Here is a 21933-nt window from a genome sequence, read left to right as displayed (position 1 = left end):
TACTACCAAAGACTGAGAAGTCGTCCATGAAGACTTCCATACAACGTTCAATCATGTCGTGGAATATTGCTACCATGCATCGCTGAAATGTAGTTGGTGCATTGCATAACGCAAAGGGCATACGTCGATAAGCAAATGTTCCATAAGGACAAGTGAAAGTTGTTTTCTCTTGGTCCTTTGGATCGAGGGGAATTTGAAAGTAGCCGGAAAAACCGCCTAGGAAACAGTAGTACTCATTTCCTGATAGACGTTCCAACATTTGATCAATGAAAGGTAATGGAAAATGATCCTTCTGGGTTGCATCGTTTAGTTTACGATAGTCTATGCAAACCCTCCAACCGGTGACTTCCCGAGTTGGAATAAGTTCATTATTCTCATTTTGAATTACGGTCGTCCCTCCCTTTTTGGGTACCACTTGAACAGGACTGACCCATGGTGAATCAGAGATTGGATAGATCAGACCGGTGTCTAGAAGTTTGATTACTTCTTTCTTGACGACTTCTTGAATCATAGGGTTGACCCTTCTTTGTCTCTGAACTGATGGTTTGAAATCATCTTTCATGAAGATCTTATGGGTGCAATAGTTGGGGCTGATCCCTTTGATGTCAGAGATCTTCCAAGCAATTGCCTTCTTATGTGATTTCAAAACTTGAATCAATTTCGCCTTCTCTTGTGGCGTGAGGTCTTTCGATATGATCACAAGGAGTTGCGATTCTCCTTCTAAGAATTCATACTCCAGATTGTCGGGTAACTTCTTCAATTCCAATTTCGGAGGCTCCTCGATAGATGGCTTCATCCTAGCTATCTCCTTACAGTCTAACGAGTCATACCTCTCCTGGAATTTTGATTCTTCAGTAGCGGTCACTGATGCTATCTGTTCTTCATTTCTGGAAATTGTCCTTCTTAATGCTTCCTCTTCAGAAACTTCTTCTTTAGTTTCGAAGGTAGGTTCGGGAAACTCCTCACAGTCTTCCCTTGACTGGGGTTCCTGATATACCGGAATGAAATCTGTTTCTTCATTCGGTCTTCTCCTTAATAGAGGTAAAGGAATGCCTTGTCCTAGCGGTGCTATTTGAATAGTATGTCCAAGAAATTTACTTTCAAAGAGGGGAGATATGGGATGACTAAGGTCTATGGCTGAATGGTTGTCGAGATTTCCTTCAGGAGGTGTAAAGAACAGATCCTTAGAAATTTGATCTTAACTGCAAATAGCCATAGTCTCTTCCAGGTATTCGTTGACGAGTTCTTGAAAAGAATCAGAGAGATTCACATCTTCTTCCGCATGATGGTTCATGAGGCGATCAACATTGAATGTGATTTCTTCTCCTCCAACCCTTAACTTTAAAGATTTCTCGTGAACGTCAATTACGGCCTTGGCAGTATTCAGGAATAGTCTGCCAAGAATGAGTGGGACCTTCGTGTCTTCCTCAATATCCATAATGACAAAATCAACGGGAAATGCGAACTTATCCACTCTAACTAGGACATCTTCAGCTATTCCCCTAGGGATTTTAACTGATCTGTCCGCGAGTTGGATAGTCATTCTGGTTGGCCTTAAGTCATTTAATCCTAGCTTTTTGAATAATGAATAGGGCATTAGGTTTACACTGGCTCCTAAGTCTGCTAACGCATTGCTAATTTGGACATCTTGCAGGTAGCAAGGTATCGTAAATCTTCATGTATCTCCTAACTTAGGGGGAATTCCATGCTGTAACACTAACGAGCATTCTTCACTTAAGGGCAAGCTAACTATCTCTCTTAATCTCTCTTTATTTGAAAGTAGTTCTTTGAAAAATTTAGCGCAGTTTGGCATTTCTACTAAAGCATCTACTAGACGTACATTCAAATGCAAATTCTTAATAATATCCCAATACTTAGCAAATTGTGCCTCTTGTTTTTCCTTCCTAAGCCTACCTGGGAAAGGTGTGCGGGCGCGCAGAATAATTTCCGGGGCCTTAGGAGAGATAGGTTCCGGTGGATTGACAACTAGGTCAATTGACACAGGTTCCTTATCGAAAAAATCTTGTATGGGTATATTAACAGTTGTTTCTTTTCCTCCTCTAGTAATTACTAGGGCATCAAACTCACTACACTCTATATCAATTTTAGTGGTTAAACGTTTAAGCATAACCTGAAAATTTGTGATTAATTCTTCAAAAGTCTTTATCAACGTGTCGAACTTGTTCTGGCATTCTATGATTTGAAGGTTTATCATGTATTGCTTTTTCATAAATTCAGCTAAAATTTCCTTAGAGTGGAGAGTAGGTTTGTGCAACGGAAATAATATATTATGATCCAAGCTATTTTGCTGTTTGTGTGCCTAGATTGGTTCTAGTAGCATAGGAGTTCTTAGGAATTTGTAAACTTTGAAGAGTGAGGGTAAGATCTTGTAACCTGGTTTCCAGCATTTTTACCGTATGAGCGAAGATATCATCCTTCTCAGCAGCTTCATTGTTCCAGTCTTCCTGTTGTACAGCTATCGTGTCCAAGAGATCCCATGCTTCATCCGCCGTTCGAGACATGAAATTGCCTTGCGAGGCCATGTTTAGGAGAGATTTATCATCCTTGGTCAAACCATTGTAAAGCATACAGATTATGTCTGCCCGACTTAACGAATGATTCGGACATCTTTTAAGCATCATCTTTACTCTATTCCATGCTAGACACAATGACTCATTTTCTTTTTGAGAAAAGTTAGTGTTGTCATTTCTTAAACAGGTTTGTAGGGATGGTGGATAAAATTTGTTTAGAAATTTAGTGGCTAAATCCTCCCATGTATGAATTGAATTCGGGTTAAGTGCGTCAAACCATGCTGAAGCGTGTTTAGAAAGTGAATATTGAAAAAAAATGAAGTTTTAAAATGTTTTTCTCGTGTGATTCCTTCTTAAAAGAGTCAAACAGACTGATAAATTTGTTTATATGAAAGTTGGGATCGTCAGTCGGTAATCCTTGAAATTTACAGATCATACTGACTAGTTTAATCATGTGTGAACTGATTTTAGGAGTTCCTTCGGTTCCTAAGGTGATTGGTCCTCCTCTTTCCTCTAAGCATAACTTAGGCGTAGAAGCAAGGGTGTCTTGTTTTTCCATTTTTTTTGATTTTCTGATTTTCTGTTAATAAAAAGACTTAAAAGTAACTTTTAGAAAATATTAATTTACTAAAAGGATCGATAATTTAATAAAAACATTTATTCTCAAAATTCGGTCGCTAACCAGATCGGATATCTTAACTGATAGGACTTCTCACATATTATTTGTATCTAGGTGGCCAGGCCGACTACGGAGAGGGCAGGATCCTTTTGGTTCCAATATAATTGGATACTGTTCTAAAAATCCAATAACCAAGTCCGTATATAATTGTCTTTCTTAGACACCACCAAACAACACTTTGTCTGTTAAAAATCTTTCTCGATCAAAATATTCGATCCCCGGCAGCGGCGCCAAAGAATGAGCTACTGATATGCCACTAATGGACGGTTTTATTTCTGCGGTGTCGTTAGGTCGCAGGGTGTCCGATTCGGTAGCACACAGTGTCTTCGTTTATTTATATTTTGCGGGGCCTAAATTTACTTTTACTTTCTAAGGTGTAGAAGGTGTAAGTTAACCTAGTGTCGAATTTTATGCTGATTAACGAATTGAAGATCAAGTGGATAATTGTCTTTTAGTTAAATTACCTGGATAAAAGATAGTAGTTGATTTTAGCTAAAGGTCCTAAATGCAGAAAAGTAAATAAAGTGGGAGGATATTTGGAGTATTCAGATCAAGGAAATGTTGACCAAGATATCAGTATTGGGTTAGGGAAAGGTAATTATGCTTATGTTAAGACTATGCTTGGATTGATGTTGATCTGGTTAGATGAGCCAATTACACAGACCTACTTATCTCTGAACTCTCGGAGTTCTCTTTGAGCAGTGAGAAGTATGTCACTTGGTCGTATAACTGAAGCGTAACAATACCTCGGAGGTTATCCTCAGTAGAGTACCAGGTTTATTAGTGAGTTGAGCTCTAATCCTAACCCTCGTTATCAGTTTAGATAACTGAATAACAACGTGCCGTGTTGATTGAACACTGATCACAAACGGAAGGAGTTCGTCGGTTTAAGTTGGCAAAACCTTAAATGAAGACTAACAACCATTACATCATACTAATGAGATCACAACAAATCGAACATTATACAACATCACAGTTAATATACTGATAGTGAAGCAGATAGAAACCTAATAAGTACCTAAACAGTTGATATGACTAAGACCTAGGGCAACAATCAGACAAGAACATGCAATAGGCTTGGGTCATACAGTAAAGGCACTAACTAGATCTTAACATCTCCTAAGAGGTCTCTTCGGAACAATCAATAGGCATACTAGGTCATTCATGTCTCAATTCCTAGGTTCCGTGTCCTAAAAGTGCATTAGATGCCTCTCGGGAACTCCGGCCATACCGAGTTCATAGAATCTTCAGATACAGTATAACCAGGGGTCTTAATCCTATGAAGTAGCTAATTTCATATAGGTGGACAAGTCCTGATCACAACCTAAGTTGGTTAATCCTTAAGATGCTAGCATACAAATCTATCAGACTTCCTAGTTCAGTATTATAACAGTAATCGTACTAAATTAACATAATTACGCTAACCCAAACTTCTATCATGGCAACATACAGATAAATTAAGCTATCATGACAATATCGGAACGCATTATTAAACATAAAGAGTAAGAATACATGTTTAATACAAAAGACAAGCGTTTCGGATAAAAACCTGAAAAAGCCGAACTAATCTGCCCGGGATCGCAGGGACTCGCCTGGATATCCTCCGGAAAATAAAAGCTAAGCTAACTACTACTAAAAACTACTAAAAATATTGAAAATATAAATTGAATTGCAAGTTGAGTGTGTGTTGAAATGAATGGAGAAGGCCCCTTTAAATAGGCTTGGAATTTGCCAGCATACGCCTGGCAGGCCGTATGGCAGGCCGTATGCCAGGGCGTATGTGGCAGGCCGTATGGCTGGCAGGCCGCATGGTGGCTCGTGTGGTGGCACGTATCTGGCAGGCCGTATCCATAGTGGCAGGTCGTATGGCAGGCCGTATGGCTTGCTTGGTCAGGCTTGATTCACTGGATCGTAACTTGATTTCTTTTCTTTCACCGTTTTCGCTCTAGAATCTTCGTTTTAGCTCCGTTTTACTTGATTCTTTCTGCATCGCCTTTGTAATTACTTAATCTACAAAATCAACCAAAAAAGCGATAATTTTGCCGAAAAAGTTTTAACCTTTATTGTTTTAGGGCCTGATTTAGGGGGTAAAAACGTGACTTTTTGCCCGATATCAGTAATTTCTGGGTACCCGACTATAAAGAGGAAAGAATAGGGATTTTGAGGGTGTGCATCATTAGAGTTGCAGTTTTATCCTCGAATTTCACCCTAAGAACCCTAATTGCATCATCTAGTAGGAGATTAAGGAAGATTTGAAGGATTAAGCTCAAGTGGGTGCATTGCTAGTGTTAGATCTTCAATTTGGGTTGTAATTCCCACATTTGTTCTTCATTACTTCACTTTGTTTACTTGTAATTTACAATATGATGTTTGTTATTGCTATTTATCATTGATTAGTGTTTGTTTAGCCATAATTGGCTAATTTGATTGTGTTTGCTTGTCAATGAAACTCTAATGAACGGATTTGCCCCAATTTTAATGAATAATTGTTGTTTGAATGAAATGATTGAGAAATTATTGTTGAGTTAGCTAATGATCCATTACTAGTGTTGTTTTAGACTTAATTTTGATTATATGACTTGTTGATCATTTCTAGGTGATTTCAAATGAGATTCAATTTGTACTTGAACATGTTTGCATGATCTAGACAATCAAGGAAAGAATTACAAGTGATTATATCCTCCAATTGGATTGGTTTTCAAAACGTTCTTAGTCAAAACTAGTGGTGTTTAGTTTTCTTCGGTGACTTTGATTACTAAAGTATTTTAGGCGATTCTAATCCAAGCATAATCTCAATGGCTTTCTCATGATTCAACTTGATCTTGTAATTCGATACTTATGTGAGTTTTCAAAGTTTAACTCGATTTAGGTTTAATAGTGATATTAAACGTTTAATAGTTCAACAATGAAAGTGATAACAATTGGGATAAAATGGGGCAATCCAAGCATAAGGGTGAATTAGACAAGTGGACACTTAGCTATTTGATTTCTATTTCGATATTTAGTTGTTTTCTTGTTATTGCAAGTTTTAGTTGTTAGTGAAAATCAATCAAAACCTCCCAATCATATCTATGACGATTATTAGTTTTCGATATTCAATTAACCTACTATATTGGGACGAACTTGAATTGAATGCTTACATAAAAACTCAAAAGTGCTATGATGATCGGGTCTTAGTTGCTCGTTAGTTGTGTGTGCTTATTATGGTATTTGAATCTAACTTATATTTAAGAGTCTTGCAAACACCACCAACATCAGTGGGTACAATTCGAGTAAACTTTTGTACCCATTAATGGGTCGCGGTGTGGACCCGTTTATCGGCATACATATTTTTAATTGTACATTAATACACATATATTATTAATGTAAATTCTTTGTTAGTCACAGGTGTAGGTGTGAATTTATCATTGGGTCATGAGTATTTGCTATTATATATTGTAAAATAAATAGCAGGAGTATATATTGTTGAATAGAAAAAATCTTATTTATTTATGTGTTGTATGCTTGATTACTTGAATTGAATTACTATTACGACAAAATTGCGTCGTTGGTCCATTATGTTTGTATCAAAAAGCATGAATAACCTTTATCTATTTTTTGGCATCATCTATCGAAATTTGACACTGATGCATTTCAGGCTAACTTCTCTTAGTGTTAAGGCATTAGGTTTCCTCACATGCTAGGCACGTGAGGGAAATTTGGTCCTGTTCAACATGGACAATACATACAGGTTCAACAGATTTCTCTAATAAATCAACGCCCATCTGCCAATATTATAACAAAAGTCAAACAAGAACAACCCTTGAGTACAATTCAAAGGTAAATAATTTCTTTCTAAATGGAAATTATTATGAGTAATAATTATACTATAAATTTTCAAATTCATCATCAAAATTACAACTTTATATGATTAACTTAGGTTATGTAACGATATACAAAGCACACACAACACTTACCCGAGTCAAATATGATTTAGGGGAAAGGTAGTCCAATTGCAACTTCTGTTTTCCCCAAATTTCCTGATTAAAAGAAAATTCATTTACCATTTCTTTAGTCACTACTCCTTCGAATATTCTACACCCAGATGAAAAGTTCCAATTTTTTTGACATAAAAGTTTGTTATAATACAAAATCAGTTGAATGAGATCATTTAAGAAATATGAAGAAGTAGATGAATTTTGCATGTATTTCTTAAAAAAAAGATAATTTGATGCTGGGAAGATGATTTCGTGGTGGCGTGATAGCTGGTGGATCTGGATTTTGCGTTTATAGATGACAAAATTTTGTCGTTGGTGGATTTGAATTTAGTGGTGACGTGATAGGGTTTTGGAAAGAGGAAATAAGTTATAAATGCAGATCAAAATTTAATTGGACCAGATTGCCCTCACGTGCCTAGTACTTGAGGAAACTCACGCCTGAAAACAAACAGAAGTTAGCCTGAAGGTCATCGGTGCCAAATTTGATAGATGAGGATCAACGATGCTAATAAAATAGATACAATTTATTCATGCTTTTTTGATACAAACATAAGACTTCAACGACACAATTTTGTCTACTATTACTAATACTAATACTAGGTTTTGAGCCCGTGCGTTGCACGTCTGTTTAATAAATATTGATTTTATATATATAAATCAGTCAATCTATAAATATAAATTAAATATAAATATTGATTTTATAGTCTATAAAGAGCTAAATTGATGCAACTAATTGCAAGGATTTTTTTTTAAAATGTTAAAAATTGGTATTGATACTCATAAACTATATTTTGTATTTTTCTTATACGTAGTAGCATAGTAATTATAATAAATTTTGGTTTTTTCACGAGTGTTACATATTGTTTCTTGGAAAAGTGAGGAACAATTTTATTCCTTAAAGCGTGAATGTCTCTCCTTCATTTTTTATCCGGAAAAAGTTATTTATGAACACTATTATAAATGGCAATGTATTGACTTAATTAATATGTATGACTTGAATAGTTGAAGAGTTTATTATTTATTTACTCTTAGATTGAGGGGTTAAACTATAATATAGATATTAGTTGAGGGGTATTATTGAATACATCAACAAAGTTATCATCTTTCCCCATTTCCCATTCAAATATCCAATAGTGACCTGCAACCTAAATATATCATCGTTCCTTGCGAAATACGGGTTGGAGATAAGATTGTGGATACCTAGTTAAACTATTGTTCCTGATGATATTAAGAAATTTAGAAACTGAATTCGAATTACTCGTTTTATTGGCATCGTGATTTTAGGGTTAAGTTTGAGTTACAGATAATTGGTAAAAAGGATGAGAATATGTGTTTTAAATTTTAGCTAATTATTAATTTGGTTAATTAATTATCTTTATCAATTAACGTGTTTTGATGATTTTAATTATCATTATCATTATAAATACTATTTATTAGCCTAAAATTTTGCTATGTTAACATGTAATTTCCAGATGTCAATAATCCCTGTTAATGCTCCTCTAATGACAACAAGGATTAATTTAACACTCTTTTATATAGATATATAGATATAGATATATAGATATAGATAGATATATATATAGATATAGATAGATAGATAGATTAGCTAAAGCCCTCGTTTTCATATTTTTTTTACGAAATATGAAGATAAAATTTTTTGTCATTTTGATCAATGTAGTCAACCCACTTGCAATGAATTGAGCCCAACGAAGTAGGCTGGTTCAATTACGGGTCTTAAATGTAAGCATTAACGTTTTGGGCCTTCTATAACAAATATAAGAACTGATTTTCAATATCTCAAATAAAAGGGATTATCACCAAAATACCCTTTTTTTAAGCTTGTTGACTGACAGCCCTAAAAAAAAAAAGTTTGACAATTTGCCCTCGCAAGGCGCAAGGCACCTTGCGTCTTTGCGACCTTGCGTTTTTGCGATCTTGCGACCATGCGACCTTGCGTTACTGACAAACGCAACAAAGAGACTTGTGTCCTTGCGTATTGCATCTTGCGTCTTGCGACTTGCGCCTTTGCGTCTTGTGTCTTATCCCGATAAGATTTTCATGATTTCGTGGATAAGATTTTGTACGATTTTTGTACTATTACGGATAACTTTTTCAATTCATATAAGGTATTACCAGCTCTATTTTCACTTCATTTCCACCATTTCAACATAAATCATATAATTTCAAGCGTCATTAAGGTAACTTTCTTTGTTTTAAATAATGAGTTTTAGTGATAATGAAACCTTTGTTATAAATATATGTTGTGGTGGTTCTTTTCAATTTATTAATAACTTACCTATGTATTTGCCTCTAGATTGTTTTAGAACACGATTAAAACTCCCAGTTGCTCCCCAAAAACTAATTACTCGAAGAATATTGTTAAAAAATGTTCTTAGAAAAATTAATTTGCCACCTAATGCTCCTGTTTCAATGAGATATGTTGTCGATAATCTTATTTTTTATATTACTGATGATTATGAAGACTTTCGTGATTTTCTACAACATGCAATATCAAATGCTCCTATTAATATTTACATTGTCGACAAAGTTACAATGCATCAACTCCCAGAAAACTTACAGTCAGTGCAAATCCTACCAATACACAATGTCCATCAAAACCTACCAACACACGATGTCCAACAAAACCTACCAACAAACGAGGAGAGCACAAACCTTCTGACACCCAATTTGGAAGAAGCACGACCTGAAGTACCACCTCCAAACACAGAAGAGTTTGATTTCTTCAACTATGGAGTTGAGAACGTATGTAAAATTAAAAAAACAGATCACCCTTTTGAATCAGTTGTCGCGTCTAGTGCTTCGGAGGAAGAAAATGATAGAGAAGATCAAGATGAAGATGAAAATGAAGAAGAGGAAGAAAAAAAGGATGTATTCTGGAATATGCCACTTTTATTGAGTGAGCATGACCAAGAGACTGAATCTACGAGCCAAATAACAACCAGTTATAGAGTATCCGATTTGATTAAAGTTCGACAAACTTTTTTAAACAAGGATGATTTTGTAAACCATCTATACACAAAATGTCTTGAAGAAAACTTCTAAATTAAGCCTGTAAAGTCTGACAAATCTCGATTCACTGCTAAATGCATGTTGCCAAATTGTGAGTGGAAATGTAGTGCATACAAAATACGCCACACTGACAACTTCATCGTAAAGAAATTGCATGACGTACACACATGCTCACGTACCCAAATTATGGGAAATAATAAACATGCTTCCAAAAAGGTGCTAGGAAGTATTTTGATGGAATCGTTCAAAGCTGCAAATCGAGAGTATAATCCAAAAGATATACGTGATGATGTTGGCAACCGTTTTCGGGTGAGCATTTCTTACAATCAAGCCTGGAGAGCCAAGTGTCATGCAATAGAGATGCTTCGTGGCAGTATGAATGACTCGTTCCGAATGCTTCCCATTTATCTTCATAACATTAAGATTCATAACCTAGAAAGCATGACAAATGTGGTGACTGACAATGAAAATAGATTTGTGATGTGTTACATGTCCTTTGGCGCAGTTGTAAGTATCACTCATCCTACAATTGTTTTATCTTAAACTAATAGCAATCTCATTTGATTTGTTTGCGTGTAGATTCGATCATTTGTCCAAAATGTTCGCCCTATTATCATCGTTGATGGTGCACATTTGAAAGCTGGATACTTGGGTACAAATTTAGTCGCTGTTGCAATGGATGCCAATAACGGAATTTTGCCATTTGCTTATGGAATTGGTGAAGGCGAGACAAACGAGGTTTGGTCATGGTTTTTTGGCAATCTAAGAGATCATTTAGAGAGTTGTGGTATGAGTAATCGTATGTCAGAGATTACCTTTATTTCTGATCGTGCTCCTTCAATAGCACATGGTATTTCAAATGTGTTTCCTGAAGCCTTTCACTCTTTTTGCGCACGTCATCTATTCATGAACATAAAAACGATGTCCAACAAATTCAAATATTTTGAATGGCACTATTGGAAAATGGTTAAGGGTTATCGTTTGTCAGATTTTCAAGATCATGTTAGTGTATTTCAACGAAGATTAAAAGCGTCTCACAAGTATCTAAATGACGTTGGTTTCAACAAATGGTCCAGAAGTCATGCTGATCATGTTAGGTATGCATACCTTACTAGCAACAGTGTAGAGTCTATTAACGCTCTATCCAAACATGCTCGCAAACTACCAGTTTGCATGTTATTGGAATTTTTTCGCGCTTCTATACAGGATTGGTTTTTCAAACATCACAACAAAGCAGTTAGTCTCACTTCAACGGTTACTCCATATGATGAACGTAAATTAGGTAAGAGGACGAACAAATCAAGAAGATGGCAAGCATTTCCATCGACAAACAATCTAATAGAGGTGCGTGATGGAAGGAAAAATAGCCTCGTTAATCTAGAAGATAGAACATGTACATGTGGGTAATGGCAATTATCAGGCATACCTTGCGGACATGTATTGGCAGCAGCACGACTCTTTGGAGTGGAAGATGTTACATGTTATGTATCACATTGGTTCTTGTCTCAAACTTATATAAATACATATTCCGAACACATCCTTCCTTTGCCCCATCGATCTTGAAAATCGTAAAGCCCCCAATTCAAAAGAAAAGAGCACCTGGACGCCCAAAAAGTATCGATCGGATTCCATCTCAAGGTGAAGAAACTGAAAAAAAGTAAGAACATGTACTCGTTGCAAGCAAGCAGGTCATAACCGAACAACATGTAGCGCTTCTTATGACCTAACCGGTGAATCTACTTCTCAGAGGGTTAAAAAAATAGCCTCAAAATCAAAGTCAAAGTCGAAAGAGAAAGTCGAACCTTCGCAAGCTTATCAGTCTCAATTTTATCAAACGTACGATTTAGACTAGAATTAGGGGACCAGAATTAGTTGCTTGTTTATCAGTCTCAGTTTGTTGTTTATCAGTCTCAGTTTGTTGTTTATGTTTATCAGTCTCAGTTTGTTGTTTAAATATGTGTTATGGATTGACCTACATACAGACGCAAGAACGCAAGAAAAATCTTGTGTATGTCATCAAACACACGCAAGTACGCAAACAATAACTTGCGTCTGTCTTTAAATAAGACGCAACTTTGCAAACAATACCTTGCGTATGTCATGAAACATACGCAAGCACGCAAACATCACCTTGCGTATATCTTTTAAAGAGACGCAAGGACGCAAACATAACCTTGCGTAAGTCTTCAAACATACGCAAGCACGCAAACAAAACCTTGCGTAAGCCATTTAAAGAGATGCAAGGACGCAAACAACACCTTGCGTCTGACAAAAAACCAGAAGCAAGGACGCAAAAAAGGCCTTGCGTCTGTCCCAGATTATTTACATACAAAAATTACATGTTTTACCTAAAAACTGTATAATAATTACATCTACAAGTTAACTAATTAACAACCTTTGGGTCCTTTGGGTCCTCTGGTGGTGTTGGTTCCTGTGTATCAAAGCGTGCACAGAAGAATGTTCTTGCCATTCGAATTCTATAGTCCTTAGCAGCCTTTTTAGGGTCTCCAATGTTGTCAATCTGATCCCAACCAAAAACTATCCTCTCCATATGTGTGACGACCCGGGAATTTCCGATCAAATTTAAACTTAATCTTTACATGAGTTCGACACGATAAGCAAAGTCTGTAATATTGAAATCTTATAAACTTTGAAGTGTGTTCATGCATACATTTGATCTTTGAACTATTTATATGGATTTAGTAAACCTCTGACTGTGCCCGACGATTCACGAACAATAGGTTGTAAAGTATTATGTGATTTGGTTGTTAAAATTAAAAATGTTATAACCATAACTAATGAAATTCTAATAATTTTAGGGTTATCAAAATAAAGATTTTTAAATATAAAAATTATTACACGAATGATTGAAATTACAAATTAGTTATGATTTAAATAAATTATTAGGTATTATTATTTTCAAAAATTATCATTTTTATTATTATATCATTATTGATTGATTCCATTCTTATTAATAGTATTATTTGATATTATTAATTAGTATTATTATGTTCTATTATTATTATTATTATTAGTATTTTTATTATTATAAATAATATTATCAAAATTATGGTTATCAATAATATAATTATTAATTGATAATAATTACATATAAAATTATATATATATAGGGTTAAACTTTGTTTCACATCCCCATCGACTTTATCAAATTTTGTTTTTCTATCTACTAATTATTGACAATCGACTTCATTGGATACTACAAAACAACTAGGATCAAATCATGCAAACATAATCAATCAATTACCTAATACATTGATAAAATTGGCTAGTGGATATCACTGTTTTTGAAGTCTTCTTAAAACTCTTATTTTTAAAAGCAATTGAATATGCAGATGCAATGTTATTTTATGATCCCTTTTCTTTTCATTTTATATATACACATATTTACATATATATTGACAAACACACAAAACCAAACTCCATCGATTTCAGACTATAGTAAATTGTTTATTTGTCAAATATATCATACAAATCAAGTGCTAAATTATAGGAATGAATCCAAAGTTGTTATCTGTGATATCTTCCTTTATTTATTTTATTTATTGTCATGTACGATTGATCCTTGTTGTCTTCAATTTGATGATATAATTCCAAATCAGTGGTTAATTGACAGGATACAACGTCAAATTATCATTTACAAACCACAGAATAATTCAATAACCACCACAAATATCTTTGTATTTGTACAATACCTTTACAATTTAACTATCAAACATCAACCAAAATCTCATCATCATACCTCCCTCTTCTTACTTGATGAAACCACAACAACTATCGATGATCACCATCAGCCGCCATCCTAAAACTATCTTGTGTTTTTCATGTTTAATTCTTGAATCAACAACCAACCTTTACATTAAACGCCACCACCACCGAGGACTACCCAGCTGTTACTACCTCCTTCCTGTTTCGATCTATTTCCTTTATGTTCCCATTTTGAATTAGCAAATCAATCACCTCGCCACTTTGGAACCATTATACGCCACCCTTTCTACCTCAAATCATCGCCAAATAACCACCACTTTAAACCCGTTACAAACTGAACTTTTGTTTCCGGTTACAACTTCCACGAACACCCATGACCACCTTCTCCTTCTCTCTCAACCCAATTTTCTATTTCATTTGATTGAATATCATCGCTGTTCGAAGGCCATCACAGGCTGCTGCACAGAGTTTGTTTTCACATCTCCATCATGAACACTCGACACTATTACCATTGTTGCTATTACGCTACTGCTATAACTTGATTATCACTCCCGTTGTCACTGCTGCAACTGCATATTTATGCTCTAATTTGGCTCCTGTTTCAGCGATATAAATGATGATATTATGAATAAGGTAGTGTATGGAGTGTTGTCAAAAGGGTTATATAGAGTATTTTAACCAAAAGTTATACAAGTGGGATATAATTCAGCTCATGGCTGACACTTATAACATCAGATGCGACCCACTTGCAATTGATACTATCTTTTTCTTTTTCAATTAGCCGACATCTAGTGGACCCTTTCTTAACATACAACCGTATAGGAACTTCTTTAATTGGGCTTCATATAGATTAGGAAGTTGGGCCATAACAGACAACATTATTAATTCATCAAGTTGCAGCTTCATGATTTTCGTTTTTCAAACAATAAATATGATATAGAATGATGAGTGATGAAGATGGTGATCATGATATGGCTGATGATACGAGTAATGATGATGAAGGATTATGATGTTGAAGATGATACGAAAATGATGATACACGATGGTGACCGACGATGATGATTAGATGATGAGAGAAGATGATGATCACATGATGATGCTGAAGTGATGTCATGGTGATGGTGTCGAGTCAATATGTCCAATGCAGTCCCTATTTTCCAATCGAACACAAGCAGAAAACTAAAACTTAATCTATCATGGGCTACCCTATTGAACTGTATCCTTGATGGACTGCGTATTTGGGATTTTAAATTGTGTTTGGGCTCGTGTAATCTTGGGCTTAGGGAAACTGCAGTTGGGGCCGAGATCCGTACTTTTCTTTTTTTGCTGTGTACGCATATAAAGATTAAAAGAAATCGAATCCTTTATTAAAACAGAAGTGATTAAGTAGAGCCATGCTTTGGGGTGTTATCAGGGTAGCGAGAGGTTGTGGGTTCGAGCCTGGGTAGAGGCTTTTACTTTTTGTTAAGGCTTGATCATTAAGGTAGTCTTTTTATCATTATTATTATTTTTATTATTATTATAATTATTACATTATTATTATTATTATTATTAGTATTATTATGATTACTACTTTTATATTAACAATATTATTATAACAAATAATATTTTCTATAGTTTCTATATAAGAGTATATATTACAATTACCATAATTTTACATATAACTATATATATTAAGATTACTTATATAATTATTCACATATAACAAATTATTGATTTTTAAATATAATATTAAACTATATTAACTATTATAAATATATACAAAGTAAATATATAAGATATATGATTTAAGATATAACATATAAAGTTATTTGATTCCGAATATATGTATTAATATATATACCTAATATAGGTTCGTGAATCCAAGGCCAACCCCATACTTGTTCAATGTCGTCATATGTATTTTTACTACAAAATACATTAGGTGAGTTTTATTTGCTCCCTTTTTAATTGCTTTTGCAATATATATTTTGTAGTGACCCGAACTTTTCCATGTTTATATATATTAATTGAGATTGATATTTACATGATTAAATGTTTCCAACATGTTAAGCAATCAAACTTGTTAAGACTTGATTAATTGAAATATGTTTCATATAGACAATTGACCACCCAAGTTGACCGGTGATTCACGAACGTTAAAACTTGTAAAAACTATATGATGACATATATATGGATATATATATAGTTAACATGATACTATGATAAGTAAACATATCATTAAGTATATTAACAATGAACTACATATGTAAAAACAAGACTACTAACTTAATGATTTTTAAACGAGACATATATGTAACGATTATCGTTGTAAAGACATTTAATGTATATATATATATATATCATATTAAGAGATATTCATACATGATAATATCATGATAATATAATAATTTAAAATCTCATTTGATATTATAAACATTGGGTTAACAACATTTAACAAGATCGTTAACCTAAAGGTTTCAAAACAACACTTACATGTAACGACTAACGATGACTTAACGACTCAGTTAAAATGTATATACATGTAGTGTTTTAATATGTATTTATACACTTTTGAAAGACTTCAATACACTTATCAAAATACTTCTACTTAACAAAAATGCTTACAATTACATCCTCGTTCAGTTTCATCAACAATTCTACTCGTATGCACCCGTATTCGTACTCGTACAATACACAGCTTTTAGATGTATGTACTATTGGTATATACACTCTAATGATCAGATCTTAGCAGCCCATGTGAGTCACCTAACACATGTGGGAACCATCATTTGGCAACTAGCATGAAATATCTCATAAGATTACAAAAATATGAGTAATCATTCATGACTTATTTACATGAAAACAAAATTACATATCCTTTATATCTAATCCATACACCAACGACCAAAAACACCTACAAACACTTTCATTCTTCAATTTTCTTCATCTAATTGATCTCTCTCAAGTTCTATCTTCAAGTTCTAAGTGTTCTTCATAAATTCTACAAGTTCTAGTTACATAAAATCAAGAATACTTTCAAGTTTGCTAGCTCACTTCCAATCTTGTAAGGTGATCATCCAACCTCAAGAAATCTTTGTTTCTTACAGTAGGTTATCATTCTAATACAAGGTAATAATCATATTCAAACTTTGGTTCAATTTCTATAACTATAACAATCTTATTTCAAGTGATGATCTTACTTGAACTTGTTTTCGTGTCATGATTCTGCTTCAAGAACTTCGAGCCATCCAAGGATCCGTTGAAGCTAGATCCATTTTTCTATTTTCCAGTAGGTTTATCCAAGGAACTTAAGGTAGTAATGATGTTCATAACATCATTCGATTCATACATATAAAGCTATCTTATTCAAAGGTTTAAACTTGTAATCACTAGAACATAGTTTAGTTAATTCTAAACTTGTTCGCAAACAAAAGTTAATCCTTCTAACTTGACTTTTAAAATCAACTAAACACATTTTATATATCTATATGATATGCTAACTTAATGATTTAAAACCTGGAAACACGAAAAACACCGTAAAACCGGATTTACGCCGTCGTAGTAACACCGCGGGCTGTTTTGGGTTAGTTAATTAAAAACTATGATAAACTTTGATTTAAAAGTTGTTATTCTGAGAAAATGATTTTTATTATGAACATGAAACTATATCCAAAAATTATGGTTAAACTCAAAGTGGAAGTATGTTTTCTAAAATGGTCATCTAGACGTCGTTCTTTCGACTGAAATGACTACCTTTACAAAAATGACTTGTAACTTATTTTTCTGACTATAAACCTATACTTTTTCTGTTTAGATTCATAAAAAAGAGTTCAATATGAAACCATATCAATTTGATTCACTCAAAACGGATTTAAAATGAAGAAGTTATGGGTAAAACAAGATTGGATAATTTTTCTCATTTTAGCTACGTGAAAATTGGTAACAAATCTATTCCAACCATAACTTAATCAACTTGTATTGTATATTATGTAATCTTGAGATACCATAGACACGTATACAATGTTTCGACCTATCATGTCGACACATCTATATATATTTCGGAACAACCATAGACACTCTATATGTGAATGTTGGAGTTAGCTATACAGGGTTGAGGTTGATTCCAAAATATATATAGTTTGAGTTGTGATCAATACTGAGATACGTATACACTGGGTCGTGGATTGATTCAAGATAATATTTATCGATTTATTTCTGTACATCTAACTGTGGACAACTAGTTGTAGGTTACTAACGAGGACAGCTGACTTAATAAACTTAAAACATCAAAATATATTAAAAGTGTTGTAAATATATTTTGAACATACTTTGATATATATGTATATATTGTTATAGGTTCGTGAATCAACCAGTGGCCAAGTCTTACTTCCCGACGAAGTAAAAATCTGTGAAAGTGAGTTATAGTCCCACTTTTAAAATCTAATATTTTTGGGATGAGAATACATGCAGGTTTTATAAATGATTTACAAAATAGACTGATGTCGTGCATGGTGTACGTGAAATACTATATATTTTTTATACGAAAAGCGTTACAAATTACACAAGTTTTAATTATTTATTTACAAATGGGATATACCTAAACCTTGCTACAACACTATAGGCAGTGTACCTAATCGTAGAGTAGTATAGTTTTTAGTAAGTCCGGTTCGTTCCACAGGGAGCGGGCTTATTGCACACTATATTTTTAAACAACTATATTTGTACAAAATATATATAATTATATATAATAATATATAAAAGGGGGTTTACCGTTTAATGACCGGTTTGTCGATTTATATTTTAAGCGAAGCGTATAGTAAATGACGATATTTAAATAACAATGTAAAATAAATAACAATAATTAAAATGACAATAAATAAAAGTACGAGGAAAATGAAATAAAATATATTATGCTTATTTAAACTTCCGTAACCATGATGTTTGACGTTTTGATTTTAATCTATTGTCCTGGGCTAATTGTCCTTTGTCCTGGATGTATTTGAAACCTATCTGGTTTTTGTCCATAATAGTTCATCGGTCATAATTATAAACTGCTCGGCAAATTTAACCTTATACCCGAAGTCAAATATTCCAACTAACTGGGAATTCGAACTGTAACAAGGTCATAATACTTTGCTTAATGAATACACCAGGTTATCGACTGTGCGTAAACCAAGGTTTTAATACTTTGTTAACAATTACACCAATTACCCTTGAATGTAATCCACCCCTGTTTTAATGAGTCCATTGACTATTAATCCATCCCCGTGTCCGGTCAAATGAACAATAATTCGTACTTATAAATATCCCGCCCATCGTGTCCGATTAAGCGTATGTGGTTATATATAGATACTTAAAATCATAACCTTTATATTAAATTAACGAGGTATCGTTAATTTAATATAAAGCCCATTAATAGCTCATAGTCTAATTTCCACAAGTGTCGTTCTTTTGTCCAAACCCCAATTATGGTACAAAACACAATTACCCCGTCTTTAATATTTAGTCCAACATCGTGATTACTTTGGCTCAAATAAGCATAATAATAACTTAAGTACGAGACATTAATTTAAAAAGGAGAACATAGCTTACATTGATTATTTATCGCGTAGTGTTACATGGACAGAGCTCCGACTTTAAAAACCCGTAAAAATAACTTTTACATAACCCAAACTAATCTAATATAACACTAATCTATACTATATATACATATATATATTTATTTATATTATTATCTTATGGAGTATTATTATTATTATGTATTATATATTTTACATGCAGAACTCGAGAGCTTTTATAGCCAGAACTGAAATTCACTGCTCCGCGAGTCGCGGCCATTTTGGCCTTCCAGCTCCGCAAGTCGCAGAGGTTCCTAAACCAGCCCACAAGTTCAAGATCCAAGGCTGCCGACGGTTTTTATTTAAATATATATAATATATAAATAATTTTTATAATTATTTATATATTATATTATATTTATATACATAGTAGACTCGTAATTTTTTTTCCGTTGCGTCGAGCGTTGAGAGTTGGTTCATGTCCCGGTTCCAGATTTTCGAACGTCCTTGCGTACGCTGAGATATTTTGTACTTTGCGTTTCGTAACTTGTACTCTTGTCATTTTTAGACGTTCCTTATCAATAAATTGAACCTTTTTAATTGTATCTTGTACTTTTGAGCTTTTTGGACCTTTGCGTCTTCAATTCGTTGTTTTCGCCTTTTGTCTTCGCACTTATTTAATATAAACGAATATTACATGAAAATGGAACAATTGCAACTGAAATCTTTACATATCGGAGGGATATTGATACTAAATATATGTTCATTTGGAGCACTATCAAATATCCCCACACTTGAACGTTGCTTGTCCTCAAGCAATACAGTCTTGAAATAAAACACACTAGAATCACTTCTTTATTCTTCACACTTTGTACATCAATGATTTTGATACGGCGGTATAAACAATGATAGTAGCATTTGTGGTTTACAGTCCCACATGACTATGAAAATTTAGATCCGTTAGGAAATTTGATCTTTATGAAAACATTTGATCTTTTGAAAATTCATGCTAGATTTTACCCTAGACAGGTTTTCCGGAATAACCCTTCACCGGTGTTTGAAAAATATTTTTGTGGGTTGGTGGGTTTCAGATTTGAAAATTTTAGCTCAAAACTTATGGTTTTGTGTCACCCACTTGCTAACGTTGTATTAGGAAAGCAACACGTCCAGTTTACTTGTCCCGTATATTACCTTTCGGTAAACTATCGTCCGGTTGTAAAGGAAAGCGATGAACAAGCAACTGTTAAGGCAATGTCCCGTGACATGCTTTTGATTATGGTCTTTAACGTGTCGGATGCAATACTATCCTTTGTAGGAGCAATAGTAAAGATCACCCTATAGTTTTTCGGTCTTGGCACAAGGTCCTGTCTTCGACCAATATGCAACCACCGTTCTTACGGTTGACACCCGATTTGGTTCAGGTGACCTAATGAATTCCAGGTGAATTCCTAGGATTTTACGTTCAATGAACGCATTGAAAATGGGTTTTCAGAAAACAAATCGGTTTTATTTTTGATCAAAATATTTTCTCGTTCAAGCTCGAGTTTAGATATCATCGAATTCCATGAGTTGTAATTCTCAATCTTTAAAGTCAATCTCAAGGATTGAGTAATATCAGGCTTAAAAGCTGATTTTTAATCTTTGAGGAGATTATCCTTTCTGGGGGTCTGATTCATTAGTCTTATCAAGCTAATTTGCACGGCGCCCTCCCCATTTTACGAGACAGATCCTCTCATGGTTAGGATAAGTCTGACCACTTGGCGACCCTGTTTGATGCTGAGGTCCGTGGATTTCCTGCTGATTTTAGAGATGACTTTTCTAGATTTTTCGTCAACCTACAGCTGGTCTGGACGACAACTTCCTGACCTAAATCAAGAAGCGCGTGTCTTTTTCGGAAGACTTTACTTCCTTTTAATGATGGAATTGATTCATCGTGTAGATCCATCTTTCTTTCATCTTTATTACAATTTACCGAGTAAAATAGTTAATTTAGTCCAAAACAAAATCACCTGCAATAACTTTACAGAAACATGTGATAGACAGTTTTTAATTGAATAACTTGGTATATTCTCCCCACACTTAGTTTCTTTCTTTGCCTTTTTATTCTCTTCTATTCCATTTTAAATGAATTCAAGCGTTTTAAGTTGTTTCTCAATTTATGTCCTTTTTGAGGTAACGATAATTTCGGTATTAACACCTAGTTTTCACCGTTCATAAATATATATAAACATGATTTTGACTTCATTTAGTTGAAAATTTTGAAAAATTTTCACAAAATTTGGCAAATAAACCAAGTGTAAACCCGAGAGAATTTATAACCCTTCCCCACACTTGAGATCATGCAATGCCCTCATTTGCATGAAATCAGACTATAATTATAAATTCATGAGGGTGATTAGTGTAGAAAAGTGATTGAAAATACCCAGTTTGTAATTACAAAGCTCGTCGAA

Source organism: Rutidosis leptorrhynchoides, chromosome 11, assembly GCF_046630445.1.
Source record: "Rutidosis leptorrhynchoides isolate AG116_Rl617_1_P2 chromosome 11, CSIRO_AGI_Rlap_v1, whole genome shotgun sequence".
NCBI classification, from domain to species: domain Eukaryota; kingdom Viridiplantae; phylum Streptophyta; class Magnoliopsida; order Asterales; family Asteraceae; genus Rutidosis; species Rutidosis leptorrhynchoides.
Note: the sequence above shows the minus strand (reverse complement) of the source record.